Here is a 19198-nt window from a genome sequence, read left to right on the forward strand (position 1 = left end):
TCCACAGAGACGCAGTAGTGCCATTTAATATCATGTCTGTAGTGTCACAGTGGCTGTGTTTTGGGTTCAATCCAGGTCTAACTCCTTGTTGGTTTATATTATATATGCAATTCAGCGAATTACATTTTTTTATTAATCAGTAGTATACTGTAAAGATTCTTGACACGTTTAATGAGCTTGATCACTACTGATATTAGTAGTTACAGAACATAAGTTGCAGATGTTTCCTATGCCATGTACTTTATAAGGAACTAATGTATAATATTAGTGTCACAAATAATGCAATAGATTGTAAGCAGCTAAATGAAATCTATGGTTTGGGGATGTCACCAACAGATTATATATATATATATATATATATATATATATATATATATATATATTAGAGCTTTGCAAGCTGCAATACTGTTTTTTTCAAATAAGATTGTCAGTCTTAACCAATTACAATAAATAAAAAGCAATTACACAGTACACCTTTTATGAATTCGAATCTACTGCAGTGTCTCACTTCATTGCTCCCATATGGTTGGATTCCATCTATATAAAAAAATATTGGTAATGAAGCAGAGAAGAAAACAGCATTTAAACATCCAGTTATTTTGCTTTTCATAGCATTTTAGAAATCCAAAATATGTTCTCTTGAATTGATATGTTTGCTAGCCTCCATGCTAATATGTAATACACGCTAACACAAATCTTCCCCTTTGTCTTAAGCACGTAATATCCTGTAATAACTCACGCAGGGTTGGTTTTGATAGCGCCCAATAATGGTTTACTTTACAGTAAACTGAAATAACCTCACTGAGAGATAGGGTGGGCTACCCACACAGCTTCCTGGCATGTGCTACGGCGTTGTTGGAAAACACAAGATTCAGGTAAAAACCCACGTGTCAGTCTTCACTAATCATCTGTTGCTGCCGCTGCCTCAGAGGAAGGGAAAGACCCTGTGGCAAGAGGTAGAGGAAGACTATTTCTGTGAATGGGTATGTGTTTCACTGTAAGTTTGTAAACAGAGCAAGCAGCAGAGCAGTGAGCTCTTAGTTTTACTGAAACTAATTTGAAACTGGGGCTAACTGGAAATGCTTTTGCCTCCCACTACATTTGAAGAAAACAGCTGCAGAAAACCGATCTCCTTGACCAGAGTATGCACCAGACCCAGGGTAGATTTTGAGCTAAATGGCATAAAATCCATGTGTAACTCCCATAACTCAGCATGTTTAATGTTGCCTATACCCAGTACTGTAATGTGGGGTTTTAGAACCAGAATGTGTAGCATACTTTGGAAACAGGTGGTTTTTAAATCCTGAACAATAGAAGGTGATTTCTGACATAACTCCACATAGGCATACCATTATTATGATGAAAGTTGTGAAAAACAGGGAACATAGCATCTACCTTGGCTCCCAATGCATTTTAGATCATGCATTTTTTCTTGATAACTGATTAGTAATAAGGTAATAAAAAAAAACACATTTTGGCAAGTGCAATGGTGAGTGTACTGACACAGTTGTTTATATATTTTATTAATTACATTTGGAGCTTGCATTTTCTGTGCCCAAAATTGCCCACATTCTGTAATAAATATCCTTTCAGAAAATTTTATAAGCTGACTTCATAGAAACAGCATGGAGGTAAACAATGCTGAATGCATGAAAATTGGATTAAGCATTAATAATGTTATTACCCTCCTTATGAATACAATTCTTCTAGATGGCTCATTGTTTAATACCAAATCAGAAGGACGACTAGATCACTACAGGTGGGACACGAGCCCCTGTGTTGAGCTTCATTGAAGAATTGTACCTACAGTATAAGGCACACAAAGTATACACATGTGGCTTTATCCTGTCTACACTGATAATGAACTCACAAGTGTATTGTAGCAATTGCATGGTTACTTCTACAGTGGTAAGGTTTTGGGGTTAACATTGTTTACCAAACACAGTAATAATTCAATATTGATACACAGTATTGATAACCCAATACCCAGTTGCATTACACTATGTAACACAATTTTTGTTCCTGGGTAGTAAGTGTTATTTCCTAATTGCTTATGCCTCAAAAGTATAGAAAATGCTATTATTCCCCACAAACTTTGCTTTTGTGACCAGGACAGTGATATTTTGAAATTTACCTATTTCCAATGAGAAAACGGGCGAATTTGTGTCTTTTCGTTCACATAAAGTCAGAAAAAAACAACATATGAATCCAAATTAACATGTATTTATACTAAAGTAATACAAAAATGACTACAAAAGATTTAGAAGTGAGTAGTTTTTCGAGATTTACGATTATACTGTAAATCACTTTCACGAATCAGCCCCCAAATGTAGTCTCCCATCATGTTCTCGTTATACTGTCCTTGGTAGCGGCGTTCAAAGTCCAGTATATCCTGGTGGAAGCGCTCGCCTTGCTCCTCCGAGTATGCTCCCATGTTCTCCTTGAATTTATCAAGATGAGCATCAAGGATATGGACTTTGAGGGACATCCTACAGCCTATTGTGCCGTAGTTCTTCACCAGAGTCTCAACCAGCTCCACATAGTTTTCGGCCTTGTGATTACCCAAGATGCCCCGAACCACTGCGACAAAGCTGTTCCAAGCCGCTTTCTCCTTACTAGTGAGCTTCTTGGGGAATTCATTGCACTCCAGGATCTTCTTTATCTATGGTCCGACGAAGACACCGGCTTTGACCTTTGCCTCAGACAGCTTAGGGAAGAAGTAAGTCTTGAAGGTACTTGAAGGCTGCCGACTCCTTATCTAGAGCTCTGACAAATTGTTTCATAAGGCCCAATTTGATGTGCAGTGGTGGCATCAGCACCTTCCGGGGGTCCACCAGTGGCTCCCACTTGACGTTGTTCCTCCCCACAGAGAACTCGGTCCGCTGTGGCCAGTCCCGCCTGTGGTAGTGCGCCTTGGTGTCCCTGCTGTCCCAAAGGCAAAGATAGCAGGGAAACTTGGTAAAACCGCCTTGGAGACCCATCAGGAATGCCACCATTTTGAAGTCTCCTATGACCTCCCAGCCGTACTCATCATACTTCAAGGCGTCCAGCAAGGTCTTGATGCTGTTGTAATCCTTTTTGAGATGCACCGAGTGAGCCAGGGGAAGAGACGGGTACTTGTTACCATTATGGAGTAGCACGGCTTTGAGGCTCCTGGATGAGCTGTCAATGAAGAGGCGCCACTCATTCTGGTTACAGGCGATTCCGATTGCCTCGAACAGACTGGTCACATTGTGGCAGAAGCAGAGCCCATCTTGACGGCTGAAGAAGCTGGAAAAAGGTTGGTGACGCTTCCTCTGATCTGCGACTTGCACACTTTCATCCAACAAGTTCCACTGCTTGAGCCTAGACGTCAAAAGCTCGGCATTGGACTTGGTGAGACCAAGATCTCTTGCCAGTCCGACGTTTGGAAGGGTCCACCATGCAGAAGTAGCAGTTGCCGTCAAATTCTTGGGATAGCGAACTTCATGGCTCTCTTTTCCCCTCTGTACCATCCTACAAAAATACATTTATTTCACCCATGACTAATGTGTAAGAGATTCTCGCAACATTTTTCATATATGATATATTTTATCAATAACACTGAAAATTGTAAAACATTTTAAAATTAAAAACTTTTACAATTTTAAAAATTTTAACAAATTTTATAACATAAAATTCCGAGCAACAATTGTCCATCTTACCTTCCAGAGTTTTTTTGCAGTGCTCGCAGGTGAAATGAGGTGCCCAGGGTTTGTCTTGATCCCCGACAGGCATGCCGAAATATACCTTGTAGGCCTCACACATCTTAGTAGATGCTTCCACGGAGTACTTTTTCGCTCTTGTCTTGATAAATTGGCCGCAGACATAGCAAAATGCGTCTGCCGGATGCTTGCAGCCTCTTGATGCCATCTCAGAAAAATGCAGATATATATCCACTTAGGCAGCTGGAACTAAACTGAACTGGTGGGCTTAAGGCCCCTGTATTTATACTACTATTTATATTACTGGAAAGTTCTAGAAGTTACTCAAAGTTTACTCAGCACTGAATCTATCTGGAAATGTTCTGGAAAATAGGTAAATTTCAAAATATCATTGTCCTGGTCACAAAAGCAAAGTTTGTGGGGAATAATAGCCATTTTCTATACTTTTGAGGCATAAGCAATTAGGAAATAACACTTACTACCCAGGAACCAAAAAAAAAAAAAAAAATTTGTTACACGGTGTTACCAAATAATTAATTAGAAATTTGCTATGCAAAATACATCCTGGAAACGAAAGCACTCCGGTACCTTTTTTGGTACAAAAGGTAAGCCGTTACATCAATGTTTTTTGTGAAACATGAAAAAGTGGAGGAAACCCTATTATTCCAATTGTACAGTGGCTCTCAAAAGTATTCACCCCCCTTGGACTTTTCCACATTTTATTGTGTTACAACATGGAATCAAAATGGATTTAATTAGGAGTTTTTGCCACTGATCAACACAAAAAAATGTCCATAATGTCAATGTGAAAAATAAAATCTACAAATTGTTCTAAATTAATTACAAATATAAAACTGATTGATTGCATTGATTGCATAAGTATTCACCCCCTTTGCTATGACACACCTAAATAAGCTCTGGTGCAACCAGTTGTCTTTAGAAGTCACATAATTAGTTGAATGGAGTCCACCTGTGTGCAATTAAGGTGTCTCACATGATTTCAGGTTAAATACACCTGTCTCTGGGAGGTCCCACAGTTGGTTAGTACATTCCCTAACAAAAACTACATCATGAAGACGAAGGAACATTCAAAGCAAATCCGGAATAAGGTTCTTCAAAAGCACCAATCGGGTAGGATATAAGAACATTTCCAAGGCATTGAATATCCCCCGTAGCACAGTAAAGTCCATTATTAAGAAATGGAGAGAATATGGCACAACTGTGAATCTGTCTAGAACAGGCCGTCCTCAAAAACTGAGTATAAGGGCACTAGTCAGGGAGGCCACCAAGAGGCCTATGGCAACTCTACAGGAGTTACAGTCTTCCACAGCTGAGCTGGGAGACACTACATATGACAGCAATAGCCCGGGTGCTTCACAAAACTGGCCTTTATGGGAGAGTGGCAAAAAGAAAGACATTGTTGAAAAGAACTCACATCAAATCTCGGCTAGAGTTTGCCAGAAGGCATGTGGGAGACTCTGAGACCAAGTGGAAGAAGATTCTAAGGTCTGATGAGACCAAAATAGAGCTTTTTGGCCTCAATGCTAAACGCTATGTTTGGCACAAGCCTAACACCGCACATCACCCTGAGAATACCATCCCTACCGTGAAGCATGGTGGTGGCAGCATCATGCTATGTGGATGCTTCTCTGCGTCAGGGCCTGGAAAGTTCGTGAACATAGAGGGCAAAATGGATGCAGTAAAGTACAGATAAATCCTGGAGGAAAACCTGCTGAAGTCTGCAAGAGACCTGGGACTTGGGAGAAGATTCATCTTCCAGCAGGACAATGACCCCAAACATTAAGCCAATGCCAGACTGGAGTGGCTTAAAAACAAAAAGGTCAATGTCCTGGAGTGGCCCAGTCAAAGCCCGGACCTCAATCCAATTGAGAATATGTGGAAAGAGTTGAAAATTGCTGTTCACCAAAGGTGCCCATCCAACTTGACGGAGCTTGAGCAAATTTGCAAAGAAGAATGGGCAAAAATTGCAGTGTCCAGATGTGCAAAGCTGGTAGAGACTTATCCAAATAGACTTATGGCTGTAATTGCTGCCAAAGGTGCCTCTACCAAATATTGACTTAAGGGGGTGAATACTTATGCAATCAATTATTTTCTGTTTTGTATTTGTAATTAATTTAGAACAATTTGTAGATTTTATTTTTCACTTTGACATTATGGACTTCTTTTGTGTTGATCAGTGGCAAAAACTCCTAATTAAATCCATTTTGATTCCATGTTGTAACACAATAAAATGTGGAAAAGTCCAAGTGGGGTGAATACTTTTGAGAGCCACTGTAATTATTAAAAATGCACAAGTTAGAAGAAAAACGTGCCTGCTGTAATAAGATGGCATATGTTGAAAAATGCCAAGGGGAAGCCATATAAAGATGTGATGTAAATCAAGCGGCCAAGGAGTTGCGTCTTGTTTATTATTTATACATCTGAATTTTTTTTTGTTTTACCTTGGCCCTTTTGTACATGTAAGAGGTATTTGCCAAGTCACTGGAATTCTAGATGAATCTTGCAATACTTTATATATATATATATATATATATATATATATATATATATATATATATATATATATATATATATAGGTTATTCACATTTTGCATAGTAAAGTAAGGTTGAATTCTCCTTATTTGTGGTCTTGGAAGAGCTAGTCAGGTTACACCTCTATTGGGAATTCCAGAATTGATAGAACACATTTAGAAGCTAAACAAGTGAAGACAACACCCTGGGGGACAGTAAAGCCATCTAAAAACTGCATACAAAGAAAACCTTGATAATTGGCTCTGCTCAGCTGTTCAATACAAAAAAAAGTATAAAAAGTACCTTCAATTTGGGGGGAAAATAAAACTTCTGGACTGAAGAAACAGGAAACAAGTCACAGATGCACAGGAAGAAAGCCCACAAAAAATTACTTGTACCCTTAAACTCAAACTGAAAATATTCCTGCTTCTATTTTCACAGCACATGTTCCATGAGCTATAATTCAACAGTTTCCTCAGGACATGCTGAAACCCATTTCATTATTTTGTGAATTACTTAAGTTAAATACAATCTAGTCTAGAATCAAATCTGGTCAGAGGAAACCAAAGACCACAGTGCACCCATGATGATGGTGGTATTTTTTTTTTTTTAAATTATTTTAGTATTTTTTATTACATTTTTTGTAACTTTCATAACACAATATATAAAATATCAACAGTAATCTGATCTAGAAAAGTATGTTGAAGTTCTGTTAACCTAGGCAAATACAGTAGGCACTGTTCTGTTCAGCAGACAACACTTCTGATTAAACTATAACTGGTAAGTCCCACTATGATGGATTTTATATTATTATAATCATTTTTTGTTGATACTTTATTATAAGTTTGACAAAATGTAAATTCTCTAGAAATGGACATTTAACATGTTGGGCGTCAGCTCCATTTTAGGCCCCTGTGGCCCCTTTATTCAGACTGCTCAACATAGAAGAAGCCTCCCTGAACTTGCTCAATATGCAGGTGCTCCAGGGACCATTCCCCCATCGCAACAGAACATCTAACAGACTGCAGATTGTACTCACAGCCCATCTTAGTTCCAAATGGAGTGGTATTATCCCACAGATCTCTGAAACTAAAACTATACTACCTGTCCAAAAGACAACCTAAAAAAGATTTTAACACTATACAGTGTTGCAACACAAAGAATTGTTTTTGGTTTATAATATCATTCATATCTTATTAATGGTCAACAAATAATTATTTTTGGTTTCTCAGAATTAGCACTGTTTAGTGTGGTACTGCAATAGCAAGTTAAAACCTACTTGTACTTATAGCCATAAACACTATAGCCATAATCTCTTACACATGCATTTTTTAAACAGGGCTCACAGCGACAACATAGGCTTTCTGCAATGTTAACATGCCTTGTGAATGGGACAGTCCCTAAAATTCATGACACACTAGTAATGAAAGGTTTCATTTGAATGAGGTTTTCCTGGTAAAATAATCTAGCCACACTTTTAAAAATAAATGTAACAATATCAATTCACTTAAATAACAAATTAATTTCCATTCAATAGGAAAGAAATAATGAAACAATAACAGCTCTCAAAGCATGGCCATGCTTATCATTTGTTTTGTGCTGCTCGTCAGACCTTTTATTTTGTGATTGGTATAAGGAACTGGGTCCAGTTACAAAAATACCAGCTTATCTACACACTCAAAAACTTGACTTATTGTTAATATACAGCTATTATGGTACTATGACAATGACAAGAAAGGGAATACTGTGCATGAATAGTTTATACTGTAGTATAAAAGTCAACTGCAATCGCACTACCACCTGCACTTCCACCTGCCCATGGAAGAGTGTAATCTCTTCATTCACTCCACGAGCCCTGCAGTTAGTAGTCTGGTGGCAGTGCTGGCCACATCATGTATTATATGACCTCACCAAACCTGTTGTTCAAATTTAAATATTTCCTCTCTAGGTTGAATCTAATAACAAGTGCCTCATGTCAGCTGGCAAGCAAAGAGGTAACTATATTCAAGCGGTCAATAGTGCCCTATGACACTATTCAACAATAAACATAATGACAGACCAACCACAGCATCACATATTTCTGTGGATGAAGACATTTTAAGAATAGTTAAATTAAACCAATATTAACTGGAAACTGGAGATAGTGTAAAACTGTTCCCTTGGGTTGAAAGTCTGTGGCTTTGGGCATTTTTTGACACTTTTTCAATCTTAAATCCATCAATATTTGTATAATACTGGCTGGATTTTTTTTTTTTTTATATCTTTTTCATTAACATCCATCAGGTGTATATGAATACCAATGTTGCTGTTTCTACCTTCTCTCTGAAACTGACACAAAATCAAATTTAGCCCATAAGTGTATTTTTATTGTAAGTCTTTAGATTAACATTTGGTGAGTCTTATTTATAGCATAGTTTTGCATAGGTGTGTATTCAGCCTGGTAGCAACATACTTTCTATTATTTTATTAACTTTCTATTTATAAATAATTACTATAAACTAGAAAGCTGCTAAAAATGTAACATGTTACTAAACACGCTAACCCCGCAGATGTTACTAAAGGAAGCTTACGAGACTTCTGGAAACATGAATGAAAGGCAAATGATTTTTGTTGTTGTTGTTATTCTGCTGCTTGTGCAAGTGCAGGAAGTTGGGTTCCGGCAGGATGATGGTTGGTAAGGAAACGGCACTAGGTGACATAACGGTGCAGAAACAACACGTCGTGATGAGCGTGATGACAGCCATTCAGAGGAAGAGGTCATACAATCTTTCCACTGGTTAATGCAGTGGAGCAGGTAGGATTTACAGATTCAGGAAAGTCAACTACTTGTTGTTGTTATTGAGGCTTGGTCTCTTTAATATCACTGGCATTTTTTTATGATTAAGTCAAGAATATACACACAGACATTACTGGAACTGCTGAAAGGTATAAGAAGTAATTCATTCCCTGAAACCTTACATTTAGCTTTTAAATCGCTTTATCGGTCATTTAATAACTGTGTCATATGTATTTTGTAAGGCTGTCGTGAACAATGTTATACAGTAATAGTAGGATTAACAAGGCATTTCTGTTACTGTCATGTATTCAAAACCTATTCAAGCACTGCTGCAAAATTACTCTTGCAATATTTGTAGTAGACAGTAGTCCAGCAGTGATTATGCAAAAACGGTATGCAGGATTGTAAACTTTTAGCCTGCTTTTTCAGTAGCCCCTTGGAAATGAGCTGGGATACAATCCTGTGGTGCCATGATGTTATATAAATACTATATTCATTAAGATCATCAAAACACCAACAACAAATATTCACTGGAAACTAAGCAGTCCAATGGAAAGCAGAACACCTGCATGTTTTCTAGCAAAATGCTGATAAAAGCATTTTATTTAGAAATGGAAATAATACCAAAGGGTTTATTAGTTTATTCTTATTTTTCCCAAACAGAGTCATTAAAAACAGTCTAAGTTTTCTGAATATTTCAATCTCAATCTATATTTCTAAGGCAATTGTTGTTGCACACTGTGGGTAATATTGTTGCAGTAATTATTAATGTATTATAATGTATAAACCCATTCTCACCATCACTCTCTGAAAACCACAGCAGTTTTACACGTTACAACAAATTAAAATGGACCACTCTATTTAATTTAGTTCATAAATCAAGTTTGTTACACAGGCAAATGATTTACTAGGAATCTATTTAAAATTATTGAATTTATTAAACATGCATTCAATCTAATAAATTCAGAAAATCAACAAAAACAAGCAATAATACAGAATAGCAACACATATAATTGCACAGTCAATATTACACTAAAACAGCGTTGCAATAAAACAAGGCATTAGACAACATATCTTAAGATATTCTCCACTAGTACTGTATGTGACAAAGTAACTCCGAACAGTATTACTTAGCCAGCATTGCAGCCGTTGTGTGTGCCAATGCGCCAAGGAGGCAAAATGGGCTGCTCCCTGGAGCCAGCATTACACTTCAGCCATCAACACCAGGCAGAAGGATAGCTACATCGTCAGATGGAAGGAAACACAGAAGGATCACATTAGTTTACTGTAAAAGAAGCCATGTCTTAGTTGGTGCTTATCTTGGCAAGTGCTGTCCAATATCAGCATGAAGTTTAAACATCTACTCTCATGTGATGGAAATCATGAAGATCTGGATACGTCCAGTGGTTGCTGTAAACAGTGCAGCTGGCAACAAGGTAAAGACCTTGTGATAGCCTGGAGAGATAGCTGACAGGAGGAAATATACCCCATTGGGGCTGGCAGGGGTTAGCCACCCTAGCTGGCAGTATCCAGCTCTGTGTTTTCAAATGGAACAGGATGCTGGAGACACCCGCCCAAGGCTTCTAAGAAATTAAAGAGAAAAATACCCCTCGAGTCTGCCAGAGCGGGGGCGGAAGATGACTCAAGGTTTGACAAGATGGTTAGCGACTTAGGAAAGGAAACGGATATGAGACTGGAGAGTACTTTGCAAAGGACTAGCTCAAGATCTGCAGTTAGCAAAGACATGGAGCTCCAAGTTTGTGTCTGTGGCTGAAGCAAAGTGACAACAGTTAGGGATTTGAAGATTCGTCAAGGGAGAATAACATTTTGCAGGATATCAGCACCCCTGTCACAGATGAGAGGAAGACTTGCATAAACACAACTAGGGATGAACCTAATGATCCTTGTGAACCCGGTCAGATGAACCAGCGTAAGAGAGAAAAGAACCCCAATGGGCACAAGCCTGGAGTTAAATAGCCAAGAGCTTCTGAGAAAACAGCGTGGGACACAGTAAACACAGATCTCTGCTTTGCGTTGGAAAGGTTAGGTGGAACAGTGGAAAATAAGCTGGATAAATTTGGGGATACCATCTATGCATATGGAAGCGAGAGGTTTGGAGTTGAAAAAAGAAAGGAAAAAGTATAAACTATTCCTGTAAAGTCTAGACGGCAGCAGGAGATAGAGCGCTTAGTTAGAGAAAGGGGGCAGCTGAGGAAGCAATGGAGGAGAGCAGAACAAAGTCAGAAGGAGGCACTCAATCTATTACAAAAGGTCACAAAAGATAAACTTCAACACTGAGCGCCTAGGAAACACTGCAAAAAGAAGGAGCCTGCGAGAACCAGCTTTTATAAAGACACATTCTAATTTGCAAATAAGTTATTCACCAGGGAGAAAATGGCACACTAAAAGCAACTAAGTCTGAGCTGGAGAGATATCTCGAGGAAACGCACACAGATTCAAAAAGGCAGGAGCCTATGTCGATTCCTTCAGATATCCCACCTATCAATCCACCAGAATACCAAATGGAGGACTGCACACCTAAGTGAAAAAGGCAAGGGCATCATCATCTCTTGGGCCTAATGGAGTTCTGTACAGAGTGTACAAGAGTGCCCCTGGTGTTCTGCGAATCCTGTGGAAATTGATGAAAGTAGCATGAGAAAAACAGGTTGTACGAAGAGCATGGCACCAAGCAGGTGGGGTCTTTATACCCAAAGAAAAAGATTCTACAAGCATCATTCAGTTTCGCCCTATGTCCCTGTTAAACGTGGAAGGCAAGATTTTCTTCAGCATTGTAACCCAGAGATTGTCAGCTTACCTACTGAAAAACGGCTTCATTGACACTTCAGTACAGAAAGCCGGTATTCCAGGTTTCCCAGGATGCTTAGAGCATATCAGTTTGATCAGGCAGCAAATTCAAACAGCTAAAAAGAAGAGGAAGGAGCTCCATGTGACATTCCTGGATTTAGCTAATGCATATGGTTCAGTACCACATGAGCTTCTTTGGGCAGCATTTGATTTTTTCAGTGTACCGAAGACAATAAGAAACTTAGTGAAAGCCTACTTCGGAGATTTGCAATTTTGTTTTTCAACTTCAGAATTCACCACTACATGGCAATGTCTTGAAACTGGAATAATGGCAGGATGCATGATTTCTGCACTGGCTTTTACCATGGCAATGGAAGTAATTATTAGGGCGTCAAAATGGGTAGTGGGAGGAGAACGCTTGGCTTCTGGAATGCGACTGCCACCAATTAGAGCATACATGAATGACATGACAATCATGACTGCAACAATAGCCTGCACTAAGCGGTTATTGGGCAAACTAATCGATAACATTGAATGGGCATCTCTATAATTAAAAGTAAAGTAGTGGATAAGAGGTTCTACATTAACAGTGAGGCAATACCAACAGTGCCTGAGAAGCCTGTGAAAAGTCTTGGGAGATGGTATGATGCGGACCTAAAGGACACAGTTTGTGTGGGAGAAGTGAGACAATAAGCAGTACAGGGGTTGAAGAGCATAGACAGCAGCACTTTACTGGACAAACTTAAACTCTGGTGCTTTCAATTTGGTCTACTGCCAGGACTTCTGTGGCCACTCACTGTGTATGTAGTTTCCTTGACAACAGTAGAGAAGCTGGAAGCGTTAATCAGTTCATACGTCCGGAAATGGTTAGGAGTTCCACGCTGCCTCAGCAGAGTGGGACTGTATGGTAAAGGGTTACTACAGCTGCCAGTCTCAGCTCTAATAGAGGAGTTTAAGTGCACCAAGGTTCGATAGGAAATGACATTGGTAGAGTCACACGATGAATGTGTAAGGGAACAGCACCTGTGTTGAAAACTGGAAGAAAGTGGACGGCAAAGGAAGCAGTTGTAGGTCATATAGACTTTGTCATCACAAATATATTGCAAATGCCATAGATATTATATCTTTTAACAGAACTAAATTGAACTAACCTAATTTGTCTAGCTTTGCCTAGAGATAATGATTGATCTAACACCTCAAATACATCAGGCACTCAGGAAACAAAAGGATAATCAAACCCGTCTCTGCGATTGAATTACCAAGTCTAGTGAGAGAAAGGGGGTTTAATACAAAGCAGGGGGTTTAACATTGTGCAAAAGTTATGCACGTTTTAAAAGTTTCCCCTTTCCAGATTATGATAATGAACTAATCAGACAAGAGGAAGAGAGGGCGATCAATCAAGGTGGTAAGTCCATTCAGACACAAACTATCCAATCAGAACATGCGGCGGGAAATTCAAACAATCTCTTTGTTTGAAAAGTATAAAAGCTGACTGTAAACATTAGCTCTTTGCCCTTCTTATCTCCTTACCCCTCTGATCTCCTGACTGCTGCTCGCTGCTGATCCCTGCTCGCTCAGATTCAAAGAAACTACAAGACTGTACCTGGAGCACTCGGCTCTCAGTATTCATCCATCAAGGTCAAGGGCCCTGACTCTCGGAGAAACACAAGATAACAGAACGCTGAAACTTGACTGCTGTCCAGGCTAGGTAACAATACTCTTAAATATCTATCCAGGTATTGTGCGATCCCTTGTTGTATTGTCAGTATGTACTAATATTCCTTTGGTAAGTTGTTGTTTAAAACCTTAGTTCTCATTGTAATGCTTTTAATGTGATATTAATTGTGCAACTGTTTTGTGTGATTTTCAAACGTATATTTAAGTTTCTAAGAAGAGATTCCCAGTATTGAGTCATTCACTGATGTTGAACAAACACGATTTATGAACTTTGAACAGTCTGGAATGTGGTCTATTTTTGGCTTGTTGTAACGTGTAAATCCGCCATCGATTTCAGAGAGCAATATTGAAAATGGGTTTGTACATTATACTAATATGTGTTTATTGTTTTAAAAATATGAACTGTCTACAATAGTCCCTACACTGTGGAAGATGCAAAGGCTGCCATTCGTATCATTGTATTAATTGTATTATTACTTGTACTGTGATTCTTGAAATGTATTTTTGTTTACGACTGTAAGTCGCCTTGGATAAGGGCGTCTGCTAAGAAATAAATAATAATAATAATAATAATAATAATAATAATAATAATAATAATAATAATAATAATAATAATAATAATATCATGGGGCAAGTACAGCATGGAAGAGGATGCCTTGGTCTCAGTTCAGCTCCTCCTACATGGCACAAAGCAGCTCCATCTCAACGGAAGAAGCTGGTAGTCAACGAGGTGCAAAAGCAGGAGGATAGGATGAGGTGCGTAAAGACAGTTTCTCAGGCCAAGCAAGGAGAATGGATGAGATGGGAGAGTGTGGAACAATGCAAGATCAGCTGGCGAGATCTATGGACAATGGAACACAGCAGGATCAGTTTCCTCATCAGGTCAACATATGATGTTCTCCCATCACCACAGAACCTTAATCTATGGGTAGAAGAGGATCCGTGGTGTCCTTTATGTTCATCGGCAGCTACATTAAGACACATTTTGACAGGATGTAAGGTGGATGGTTTACTTGGCGCCATGACCAGGTGCTGCAAAGTTTGGCCTTAGCATTGGAAGACAAGCGCAGCATGACCAACACGTTGCCACCGATGCCAGCAATCTATGACACACGAAGAACAACATTCCTCCATCCAGGGGAGCAACCTCCAAGAAAAGGTATTAAAACCAAAACTCGTCTAGGACAACTGGAAGCTGCTAGAAACTGGAAAATGCTGGTAGATTTTCCCACCTGAGATTGCCACCACTAACCTTTAACCTGATATTGTATTGTGGTCTGGATCAGCACGCCTTGTTCACCTGGTAGAGTTAACAGTGCCATGGGAGGATGCTGTGGATGAGGCGTACGAAAGGAATAAACTTCAGTACACTCAACTAGCTGCTGAAGCAGAACAGCGAGGATGGAGAGTCCAGGTTTACCCAGTGGAGGTGGGCTGTAGAGGATTTGTGGCACACTCCACAATCCGGTTTCTCAGAGACATCAGATTCAGTGGTCAAGAGTTGCGACACATAGTGAATAACTTATCTGAAGCAGCAGAGAGAAGCAGCAACTGGCTCTGGTTGAGTTGAAAAGATTCTGGTTGGGGACCTCAAGCACAGTACAAATAAAAAAACACTGATGTAAGAGATGGTAAGTAAGCTGGGCTTAGGTGAGTGGGGGACAAAGGGGGGTGATGCTGGGACGCCAGAATCACTGTCGAGCCCTCTTAAGGTGTCGTGGGCTAGTTGATGAAACACCAAGGATGGAAGGTGCCCACTTGAAGACCCCAGAGAAGTACCCTACTCAGCTCAGTCCAGACGGTTGTCATGCTGATGTGCTAGGGAAGCCGTGATCTTTCAATCTATGATTGTTTTTCAACTGTGGTTGATCTCTGGAGCCAGCATTGCAGCCGTTGTGTGTGTTGATGCGCCAGGGAGGCAAAATAGGCTGATCCCTAGAGCCATCATTACACTTCAGCCATCAACATCAAAAGGATATCTACAGCATCAGATGGAAGGAAACTCAGATGGATCACAATAGTTTACAGTAAATTAAGCTATGTCTTAGTTGGTGTTTATCTTGGCGAGAGCTGGTTCCAATATCAGCATGAAGTTTTAACACCTGCTCTCATGTAATGGAAATCACTTCCATAAGACATTCCCTAAAATTACTTTCAAAATGAATATCACAAGTTACCATAGGAACTCTCTCATATTTTCATAAAGACAAATCACATTGTATTGAATGTAGTCAAATTAACAAAATAAGTACCCTAATTATTATAAAACAGTATTTAAACTAACATTTATATGGTAAGATATCTGTTATCTAACACTATGTAACACAATTTTTGTACCTGGGTAGTAAGTGTTATTTCCTAATTGCTTATGCCTCAAAAGTATAGAAAATGGCTATTATTCCCCACAAACTTTGCTTTTGTGACCAGGACAGTGATATTTTGAAATTTACCTATTTTCCAGAACATTCCAGATAGATTCAGTGCTGAGTAAACTTGGAGTAACTTCTAGAACTTTCTAGAACTTTCCAGTAATATAAATAGTAGTATAAATACAGGGGCCTTAAGCCCACCAGTTCAGTTTAGTTCCAGCTGCCTAAGTGGATACATATCTGCATTTTTCTGAGATGGCATCAAGAGGCTGCAAGCATCCGGCAGACGCATTTTGCTATGTCTGCGGCCAATTTATCAAGACAAGAGCGAAAAAGTACTCCGTGGAAGCATCTGCTAAGATGTGTGAGGCCTACAAGGCATATTTCGGCATGCCTGTCGGGGATCAAGACAAACCCTGGGCACCTCATTTCACCTGCGAGCACTGCAAAAAAACTCTGGAAGGTAAGATGGACAATTGTTGCTCGGAATTTTATGTTATAAAATTTGTTAAAATTTTTAAAATTGTAAAAGTTTTTAATTTTAAAATGTTTTACAATTTTCAATGTTATTGATAAAATATATCATATATGAAAAATGTTGCGAGAATCTCTTACACATTAGTCATGGGTGAAATAAATGTATTTTTGTAGGATGGTACAGAGGGGAAAAGAGAGCCATGAAGTTCGCTATCCCAAGAATTTGGCGGGAACCCACTGACCACTCAAGCAACTGCTACTTCTGCATGGTGGACCCTTCCAAACGTCGGACTGGCAAGAATGCACCTGCTATCACGTATCCGGACCTTCCTTCATCCATCGCCCCGATGCCACACTGCCATGAGCTCCCCGTACCCACTCCTCCGGAGAGAGAGCAGCCGTCTTTAGAAGAGAGCAGCAAGTCAGAGAGCGAGGAAGACATTGTAGATCCAGATGACAATTTCAGAGGTGGAGCTGAGGAGAGAAACCCATACTACCCCAACCAAAAAGACCTCAACGACTTGATTAGAGATCTTGGTCTCACCAAGTCCAATGCCGAGCTTTTGACGTCTAGGCTCAAGCAGTGGAACTTGTTGGATGAAAGTGTGCAAGTCGCAGATCAGAGGAAGCGTCACCAACCTTTTTCCAGCTTCTTCAGCCGTCAAGATGGGCTCTGCTTCTGCCACAATGTGACCAGTCTGTTCGAGGCAATCGGAATCGCCTGTAACCAGAATGAGTGGTGCCTCTTCATTGACAGCTCATCCAGGAGCCTCAAAGCCGTGCTGCTCCATAATGGTAACAAGTACCCGTCTCTTCCCCTGGCTCACTCGGTGCACCTCAAAGAGGATTACAACAGCAGCAAGACCTTGCTGGACGCCTTTAAGTATGATGAGTATGGTTGGGAGGTCATAGGAGACTTCAAAATGGTGGCATTCCTGATGGGTCTCCAAGGCGGTTTTACCAAGTTTCCCTGCTATCTTTGCCTTTGGGACAACAGGGACACCAAGGCGCACTACCACAGGCGGGACTGGCCACAGCGGACCGAGTTCTCTGTGGGGAGGAACAAGGTCAAGTGGGAGCCACTGGTGGACCCCGGGAAGGTGCTGATGCCGCCACTGCACATCAAATTGGGCCTTATGAAACAATTTGTCAGAGCTCTAGATAAGGAGTCGACAGCCTTCAAGTACCTTCAAGACTTCTTCCCTGAACTGTCTGAGGCAAAGGTGAAAGCCGGTGTCTTCGTCGGACCACAGATAAAGAAGATCCTGGAGTGCAATGAATTCCCCAAGAAGCTCACTAGTAAGGGGAAAGCGGCTTGGAACAGCTTTGTCGCAGTGGTTCAGGGCTTCCTGGGCAATCACAAGGCCGGAAACTATGTGGAGCTGGTTGAGACTCTGGTGAAGAACTACGGCACAATGGGCTGTAGGATGTCCCTCAAAGTCCATATCCTTGATGCTCATCTTGATAAATTCAAGAAGAACATGAGAGCGTACTCGGAGGAGCAAGGCGAGCGCTTCCACCAGGATATACTGGACTTTGAACGGTGCTACCAAGGACAGTATAACGAGAACATGATGGGAGACTACATTTGGGGGCTGATTTGTGAAAGTGATTTACAGTATAATTGTAAATCTCGAAAAACTACTCACTTCTAAATCTTTTGTAGTCATTTTTGTATTACTTTAGTATAAATACATGTTAATTTGGATTCATATGTTGTTTTTTTCTGACTTTATGTGAACGAAAAGACACAAATTTGCCCGTTTTCTCATTGGAAATAGGTCAATTTCAAAATATCACTGTCCTGGTCACAAAAGCAAAGTTTGTGGGGAATAATAGCCATTTTAAGTTTCTTAAATGCACAGTATTGTGACTAATAAGAGACACTGGCGATAGCCACGGAATCACCGAAGCTCTGCCTAGACCAGGAGACCGTGAGTGTTTAGTTGTCTTGCTGGTTGAAGAGAAAGAAACACACTGTATATTAAAGAGTTCAGCCCTGCGACTCTTAGAAGCTGCTGTAAGCAAAGAAAGGGAAAATAAACCGACCTCCTTGGTGGTGAATTGACATTCTCTCTTGTTATTATTTTCCTATTCCCATATAAAAAACCTACCCTCGACCCCATCTCCCTCCAGAGCTACAGTCCTGTCTCCCTCCTATCCTTCCTCTCCAAAACCCTCGAGCGGACTGTACACCGCCAGCTCTCTGCTTTCCTGTCCAACCACTCTCTGCTCGACCCTCTACAATCTGGCTTCCGCTCTGCTCACTCCACTGAAACCACCCTCCTGTCTGTCACCAACTCACTAAAGTCTGCCCAAGCTGCCTCTCTCTCCTCTGTCCTAATTCTCCTCGACCTCTCTGCTGCTTTTGACACTGTTGATCACTCTATTCTACTATCATCTCTCGCTGACCTGGGGATCTCTGGCACTGCTCTGGCCTGGTTCTCCTCCTACCTCTCCAACCGCACCCTTCCTCACCAACTACACCACCCAGCTCCTGGTCCAGGTCTTGGTACTCTCCCGCATAGACTACTGCAACTCCCTCCTGGCTGGCCTCCCTGCGTCCGCCACCCGTCCTCTTCAGCTCATCCAGAACTCCGCTGCCCGTCTGGTGTTCTCTCTGCCTCGCTTCTCCCACGCAACTCCACTACTCCGCTCACTCCACTGGCTCCCGATCACCGCTCGCATCCAGTTCAAGACTCTTGTACTAGTCTACAGATGCCTTGACCAGACTGCACCCAGCTACCTCCAGACCCTCATCTCTCCCTACAACCCCACTTGACCTCTCCGTTCCGCCTGCACTAGAAGACTGGCTCTACCTCCTCTACGCTCCCCTGCCTCCAGAGCCCGCTCCTTCTCCACCCTTGCTCCGCAGTGGT

Source organism: Acipenser ruthenus, chromosome 3, assembly GCF_902713425.1.
Source record: "Acipenser ruthenus chromosome 3, fAciRut3.2 maternal haplotype, whole genome shotgun sequence".
NCBI classification, from domain to species: Eukaryota; Metazoa; Chordata; class Actinopteri; order Acipenseriformes; family Acipenseridae; genus Acipenser; species Acipenser ruthenus.